Source organism: Scylla paramamosain, chromosome 3 (genome assembly GCF_035594125.1).
Source record: "Scylla paramamosain isolate STU-SP2022 chromosome 3, ASM3559412v1, whole genome shotgun sequence".
NCBI classification, from domain to species: Eukaryota; Metazoa; Arthropoda; class Malacostraca; order Decapoda; family Portunidae; genus Scylla; species Scylla paramamosain.
This window is the reverse complement of record NC_087153.1, coordinates 6,560,001-6,567,500: the sequence shown is the minus strand read 5'-3', so window position 1 is coordinate 6,567,500 and position 7,500 is coordinate 6,560,001. Positions and strand designations below refer to the sequence as shown.

Here is a 7,500-nt window from a genome sequence, read left to right as displayed (position 1 = left end):
TGCCTCCGTCAGGTCAAAATGCGCAGTGACAGCCTCAGACACACGTGGGATTCCCTGGTGAGGGCGAGGAAGGAGGAGAGGAAGTGTCTGGGGATGGAGGGAGAGAAGGGGGGTAAGTCAGGAGGGTAAGAGGTGGGGGCGGTTTGGGTGAGAGGAAACAGTGAATGCATCCCGCGTCGGGTTAAGTTACCACGATAATAGCAGGGGGAGGTCTTCCGCTGCGATTCTGGCAGTTAGGAGTCACGGTTACTTAAACACGCACACACGTACACGCACATACGTACACATGCACACGTATACACACACAGAGGCCTCTTCCAGCTCCGCAACGCACGCATATCAAAGCACCGCCAGCCAGCCAGCCAGCCAGTCCGCCCGCCAGACCTCAGCCGCCCCCCAATTTTACCTCCTCCTCACTCCCAATTAGTGTTGGTCCTCCCCAGCTGCGTCGCCACGGAGGTAAGGAGGAGGAGGAGGAAACGTATCCGTGGTGGGTGGTGGAGACGCGATGCTATAAGTAGGTAAGACACAATGGAGATTGGAGATGAGAGAGGAGGGAGGGAGGGAGGGAGGGAGGGAGGGAGGGAGGCAGCGAGGGAGGGAGGGAGCGAGGGAGGGAGAGAGCGAGGAAGGAAGGAAGGAAGGAAGGAAGGAAGGAAGGAAAGAAGAGAAGGAGGGACGTAGGAAGGGAGGGAGTGAGGGAAGGGAAGGGAGAGAGGGAGAGAGGGAGGGAGGGAGGGAAGAAGGGAGGAAGGAAGCAAGGAAGGAAGGAAAGAAGGAAGAGGACAACAACAACAACAACAACAAAAACAACAACAACAACAACAACAACAAGAGGAGGAGTAGGAGGAGCATGAGGAGGGGGAGGAGGAGGGAGAGGCAGAAGAAGAGCTGTGTACACGTCAGGGCTGCGTTGCTTACCTGACGGCGGGTAATCAGGCTGATCACTCCGCCCAGTGAAATGTGAGGCTTTGGGACACGCTGAAAGAGAGAGAGAGAGAGAGAGAGAGAGAGAGAGAGAGAGAGAGAGAGAGAGAGAGAGAGAGAGAGAGAGAGAGAGAGAGAGAGAGAGAGAGAGAGAGAGAGAGAAAGATTGGTAGATAGATAAATAAATAATAGACAGACAGACATACGAGCAGACAGACAGACAGATATATAGGTAGATAGATAGATTGAATAGATAAGTAGATAGACAGTTAGATAAAGAGATAGATAAAGATGTAGACAGACAGACAGATAGATAAATAGATAGACAAACAGACAGATAGAAAAGAAAGAAAGAAAGAAAGAAAGAAAAGGAAAGAAAAGGAAAAAGAAAGAACGGAAAGAAAGACAGAAGGAAAAATAGAAATAGATAGATAGATAAACTGATTGACTGACTGATTGATTGATGTACATATAGACAGACAGACAAACAGAGACAGACAGATAGATATATAGACAGATAGATAGATAGACAGAAAGATAGAAAGAAAAAAGAATGAATGAATGGAAGAAAACGAAAGAAAGAAAGAAATGAAACGAAACGAAAGAAAAGAAAGAGAGAGAGAGAGAGAGAGAGAGAGAGAGAGAGAGAGAGAGAGAGAGAGAGAGAGAGAGAGAAAGGAAAGTATAAACGGATGAATGGATAAATGAATGAATGAAAGGAAGACAAAGACGGATAGTGAGCAATACAGAGAACGAGAAAGAGGAGGAGGAGGAGGAGGAGGAGGAGGAGGAGGAGGAGGAGGAGGAGGAGGAGGAGGAGGAGGAGGAAGCGATGTAAAGGCCAAGAGAAAGAGAAAACGCTGAGATCCTCGTGTAAGGGCGGAATAGGGAGGAAGAGGGGAGGAAGAGGGGAGGAAGAGGGGAGGAAGAGGGAGAGGAAGAGGAGAGAGACCTGGCCATCGGCTCTTCATCAATAATTTATAAACCTTCTTCCAGCCGCCTTAACCTGCTCTCTCTCTCTCTCTCTCTCTCTCTCTCTCTCTCTCTCTCTCTCTCTCTCTCTCTCTCTCTCTCTCTCTCTCTCTGCCACCTGCTTCTGCTCCCTCAAAGAATCGTCCCTAATCCAGCCACACCTCGGCGGGTCAGCAGGTGAGCAAGATGGTGTGCTTGTTACCCTCCTTCCCCTCATCTCCCACACGCACACCTGTCTTGCCTCACCTCCTCCCAGGCTGGCTCTCTCTCTCTCTCTCTCTCTCTCTCTCTCTCTCTCTCTCTCTCTCTCTCTCTCTCTCTCTCTCTCTCTCTCTCTCTCTCTCTCTCTCTCTCCTGTTTGCCAAAGACTTCATGGGAGGAATAGTGATGTGCAGCTGTACGTGTGTATAATGTCTATCTTTCCGCCTGTTTACTCATGTATGTATGCATTCATGTATTCATGTATGCAAGTATGAATGAATGCATGTACGAGTATGTATGTATGCATGCATCTATATATGTATTTATGTTGGTACGAATATGCATGTATGTATCTATATATTTTTTTTTCTATTTATCTACTGTGTATTCATGTAAGGAAATAATATGCAGGTGTGTGTGCTCAGGTGCGCACGAGTGTGTGTGGCGTAATGAACAGACAAAACACAACAAAGCGATATGGAATGCGTTTGTTTTGTGCGTGTAGGTGGCTGGATGGGGGCTGCCAGTGGGGTGTGGGGGGCTGCAAGGTGGGTGGGTGCGAGGGGGAGGCGTGCAGCGGGAGGTATGGGACGGCCACGAGCTGGGTCAGGCCGCAGCGGCAGGTCAGGTTTAATCTACGCCCGCAAAGTTTCTCCCGTCTTGCCAGGAGGACGGAGCGATGGTAGCGGCAGCGGCAGCGGCGGCGGCGATGCGGCGCGGACCCGTAACCCTCGTTTTCAGGACTAGGCGGGAAAATACAAGGCAGTACGGCGCCGGAGTGAGGCTGTCTATCAATCACTCCATCAACCAGGCAATCAAATCATCATCACTGGTATGTCACGGTGACGCTCCCCCCACCCCCACGACAGGCCTGAGTCACCGGTGTGGCATCCCGGGACAGGCACGAGGGAGCGAGCACTATTAGATGGCGTGGCGTGGAGCGGCGTGGCGTAGTGTGGCGTGTCGTGGCAGCCTGCAGAGACGCCCAACACCCGTTAACCGCGAGCAAAAGCCCATAATGGCTGGGCAGCTCCAGATCTACTCAGGCGGTCATGGTGGCGGGTGACCAGCGGCCCTGAATGGTTGTCCCTCCCCCCGCCCTGGTCCAGACTACAGCCCCTCCCCGCACCGCAGCGCCATAACGCCTCGAGAAAAAAATAATACAATACTACCCAGCTATTACCGCCACTATTGTCGCCGCCATTACGGCTTTCCATATCGATTGTAAGAGGAGAAGGAAGAAGAAGGAAAAAGAAGACAACAACACGACACGCAGGACGATGTTTCTACCTCTGCCCGGAACACCTTCCCAGTGCCGACGTTGTACATTTTAAAACAACACAAAGCAATACAAAGAAAACTACCTTCACAACAACAGATTTACAGGAGTTAGTTTAAAAAGTACGTAAGAAAACTCGTACTATTGTTTTAGCCAAGTCAGTTATTGGGAAGAAGTGACTCGAGCTGCAAGCCACGGCGTCCCCAGCGAGGTCACCATCCCACAGGACTGCTCGTCGCCACCCAGTGACCTGCACGTCGGCCCGGCAGCTACACGCCCTTGTTTACAGCCCAACGTGCTTCTCAAATATTCAAGAACTAAGCCCAGAGGAGGCTGCCGTGGTAGGGACAGGATAGGGGAGGGTGGGCGTGGCGGCGCCCACACAAGGCACGGCCACGCGATGAGGGGACGGAGACGTTGCTGGGGGGAGGCATTGGGTCAAGAGTAGCTGGTGATTGCAGTGTGTGTGTGTGTGTGTGTGTGTGTGTGTGTGTGTGTGTGTGTGTGTGTGTGTGTGTGTGTGGCATTGACTATACAGAGCTCGTGCGTGTCCGGTGAATGGTGGTGGTGGTGGTGGTGGTGGTGGTGGTGGTGGTGGTAGGAAAAGGGGGAAGGGTATAGTGATGGAAGCCGACAGTTAAAGGCTGTAATTAGTAACGATCGTATAAGAGTTCGCGGTAGTGGTGACAGTGGTGGCAGTGGCGGTGGCGGTGGTGGCAGTGACAATTTTGTAGTATTGGTCACAGTGGCAATGGTAGCGGTATGAGTAGTGGTAGTCATGGGCGTGCTGGTCATCGTTCTCATGGTCGCTCTCATTCAACACCGCACGCTATCTCAAGGGGGTCACGGATCTGGCAGTGAGACCAAACACTAGGACACACCAAAACATCCTGGGGTTGGGCCTCGAGACCTTCTCCAACACAAAGCAATAACAGGTGCAGCAGAGGGAGCAGGAAATAGGACCACGTCAGCGGCAGCAGGAGCGAAAACAAGAATGGACATGGGAAACAGGAGCAGGAACGGAAAAAGGAATAGGGGAAAGATAAATAGGAATAGGAGAACAGAAGTAAGAATAGGGACAGAAAAAAGAAGCAGGAAAAGGAACAGAAGCGGAGGCAGAGACAACAGCACAGCAGCAGCAGCAGCAGCAGGAGCGGGATGCGAAGCTCCACCGAGGCCTCCCTACGCGCGAGCACTAATGAAGCTTGTTAGGGGCGTCTAGTTCCCGGCGAGGAGACTGAAATAGACGGGGGGAGGACCAAGAGGCGGAGGAGGAGGAGGAGAAGCGCATCCCACTCTCCTCCTCCAACCCCAACCGCCAAACGCCACGAACCGAGGCGGCCCAAAGAGAGTAGAAAACGAAACGGAGCGAGTAAATGTGAAAAAATATGATAGTGGTGCTTAGGAGAGAGAAGTCACCACATGACCGCGTCACCGAGTAGTGGCCACTCCCGGAGACACCACCCAATCAGGCCAGTGCATCCTCCCGGCGCTGTGTTCATCCTACGTGACACTGACAAGCCAACGCATCAGAATCCCTCACTGTTTGATGCCCCTTCTCGCCCTTCGTCTCCTGCCTGTTTCTCTGACGTGACGCCGAGGGGAAGAGCAGATGGGGAAGAAGGGAAGGGAAGGAACCAGAAGGAAGAAGCAGCAGGAACAGAGCGTGGGAGGAGGAAGGGTAGGAGGTTCAAGTGTGTCTACGGGGAGGGAGGGTGATATGCCAACGACCCGTGAAGGAGAATGAATGGAGACCGCTACGAAGGACGCTTCTCTCCACTCTCCTCTCCTCTCCACTCTTCTAGCCTACTCTACTCCGCCCGGGCCTCACTTATCCTCCCTACACTGGTTCTCCGCCTGACAGGACCTCTATCGCCAGTCCTCCATCTCTGTCACTCTCCTGTAAGTCGAAGAGTGGCAGCTGAAGGTGTGTATGCTGAGAGGGAAGGAAGGACAGGGTGGGGGAGGGCAGAGATGGAGGTAAAAGAAGGAGGAGGAGGAGGAGGAGGAGGAGGAGGAGGAGGAGATGGAAGAAGATGAGGAAGGCCCGGCTGACAAGTGACTCAATATTCGTGCTGGTGGTGACGTCACTGGCGACATATACACGATAACCCTGTTACGCCCTGAGCGGCTCCTTCAGGTCCTCCTTGCTCCTCCTCCTCCTCCTCCTCCTCCTCCTCCTCCTCCTCCTCCTCCTCCTCCTCCTCCTCCTCCTCCTCCTCCTCCTCCTCCTTCTCCTTCTCCTCCTCCTTGCAAACAAAAAATTACGTACTTCCTTGTCATCTTAGCTGTGTGTGTGTGTGTGTGTGTGTGTGTGTGTGTGTGTGTGTGTGTGTGTGTGTGTGTGTGTGTGTGTGTGTGTGTGTGTGTGTGTGTGTGTGTGTGTGTGTATGTGTCAGAGACGGAGGGACTTGGGGACAGTTATGGGCTGTAGTAGGCACGGTAGGACACGGTAACGATAAAACACCTGCCTCACCCATCCATTATTCACCATAGACGCCCCTGCTACTGCCACCACCACCACTACCTCTGTTTCGACGGGAGAAGGGAGAGTGAGAGTTTGATGTAATGGGTGACGCAAGGGAAGGAAGGAAGGAAGGAAGGTTGAAGAGGAACGCTGGCCAGGCTACTGAAACAGGTAGTGAGAGGTATACTCGTACAGAGGTGGTGATGGCTGTGGCCAGCTGGTGTGGTGTGGTGCGGTGGGGAAGCAAGGTGAAAGCAATCAGTGTAGTGATGAATGTGGTGATGGTGATGATGAAGACACAAGTAACACCTTTCTCCAATTGAATATTCCCCCGCAGTGTGGCCCAGTAACAGGTCCACCACTACAGCGATGTTCCTTATTCCGATCAGGTGTTGGCGCTCAGGAACCCGCGACGTACATAACAAAGTAGTGGAGCAGGTAACAAGGAGCCCTGTAGCCCACAGCCCCGCCACGCCTTCAGCAGTCCCTAGCGAAACATAATACGGCGGTAGAATTATTATTATTCTTTCTCTAAGATTCCTTGGTACGGTGCCTTGGGCCTCCCTCCTGGGCTGCCGGGGGGCGCGGGTTACGAGGCAACAACGGTATTTTTGCGCCGAGGGATGATGCCGCCAAGCCACCGGATCCTGGCTTTGTGAAGACGTATTGGCCTAAAGCGCTGCGGCGGAATGGGAAGGGCGAGGCGAGGCGAGGTGAGGCGAAGCGAGGGGAGGGGAGCGACCCTTTCCTGGCAAGGGAGATGATGCAGCCTCGCAGGGCTTAGCCCTTTCACTGCCAGGCACAGGGAGGCGTGTCCCTGCGATACTCCTCTAAATCCCCGGCAATGCCTTTGAAACGAAGTGACTCATATGTGTGTTTTCTATGGGGAAGTCATGGGGAAGAGAGGCTTAAGAGGTGGTGTCCCCGCCCCCCGCCTGGCCGGAGGATGTGCACGTGTTGCTGCCTACAGGAAAGCGGCAATTCATGAGTCCTTAGACTGCCGGCGGGGACAAGAAGCTCCCGACCAACGCCCAGGACGTGGCGAGGCAACCTGTGCCGGGGAGCGTTTTTAGGTTAATGTGCAAATCGTGGACGTAACCAAACAGGCGGCTTAGCGGTGTGGCCTTGACGGATACTCCTGACGTGCACAGTAAACACCCCACCACCACCTTGCCTCACCAGCAGTAAGCAAGGCTGGTGGTGATGGTGGTGGTGATGGTGACGTCAGCGCCCTTCCCTACCCCTCTCTCTCTCTCTCTCCCTCCCTCCCACTCACCCACGGCCGTGCTGAATAACTTGACGAAACAGCCTCAGCACCACCAACGCGACGCCGCCCTCACGAAGCAGGCCCACGCACCACCACAGCCCCACAGCCCCACAACCAGGCCTGTGTGTTCACGCCTCGCCGTTGCCCTGACACCTATAAGCTAAGGCGAATATACTGCATCACTGCAAGCCGGGAAAACCACACGCGCTTTTTTTTCGGGGTAAAATGGAAAGTAAATCGACTTGTGGTGCGCGGTCATGAGTGTCGGGAGCACCGTATAAACAATAGGAGGTGATGTGCGGTCTGCAGAATGATGCCCGTCCCTCCTCGCTCCATTACCGCATGTGTACCAATGAGCGCCCTTCCTGTAACGAGTACTAACACTGC

At 53.4% G+C, this 7,500-nt stretch overlaps 2 protein-coding genes across 3 annotated transcripts in view; one reads left to right on the top strand and one right to left on the bottom strand.

Moving 5' to 3' along the window:
- Positions 1–7,500, bottom strand: part of LOC135089678 (uncharacterized) — a 71,005-nt gene that overhangs the window by 35,829 nt on the left and 27,676 nt on the right. The window lies entirely within an intron of this gene.
- The window catches only part of LOC135089699 (uncharacterized), a 38,832-nt gene that overhangs the window by 11,373 nt on the left and 19,959 nt on the right, over positions 1–7,500 (top strand). The gene's annotated exons all lie outside the window — the stretch shown is intronic.